The sequence below is a fragment of the Polypterus senegalus genome, chromosome 1 (assembly GCF_016835505.1).
Source record: "Polypterus senegalus isolate Bchr_013 chromosome 1, ASM1683550v1, whole genome shotgun sequence".
NCBI lineage: Eukaryota > Metazoa > Chordata > Cladistia > Polypteriformes > Polypteridae > Polypterus > Polypterus senegalus.
Window position 1 is genome coordinate 171,079,928 of NC_053154.1, and position 391 is coordinate 171,080,318.

The 391-nt window shown below is 39.4% G+C and overlaps 1 non-coding gene across 1 annotated transcript; it reads left to right on the forward strand.

The window, feature by feature from the left end:
- Positions 1-319: 319 nt before the first annotated feature.
- On the forward strand, positions 320-391 carry trnaw-cca. Its single transcript has one exon. It is a non-coding gene; the product is annotated as a tRNA-Trp (tRNA).

A 391-nucleotide genomic window follows, 5' to 3' on the forward strand; every position in this document is an offset into this window, starting at 1 on the left:
TTATTTTTTTCTCTCTAAATGAGATGTACTGATAGTACGCTAATGTTATGAACAGGCTGTGCTAGTCGCACAACTTAGCGACCAGCGGGTCACTTTTTTTCAGTTCGTTTTACTTTCCAGCCTATATTAAGTTCAACCTAAAAACAGAAGCAACACTATCAAACACATTGGCGTTATTTATTTATAGTACAAATAAATAAATACAAATAAAATAAATAGACGGGTCTTACATCAAACGGATCAATTATTTCACTAGCCAAAAAATGCTCCCAAACCTGTCACCAACATAACAGTAAATAAGGTCGCTTTAACGCCACAGGACCTCGTGGCGCAACGGTAGCGCGTCTGACTCCAGATCAGAAGGCTGCGTGTTCAAATCACGTCGGGGTCA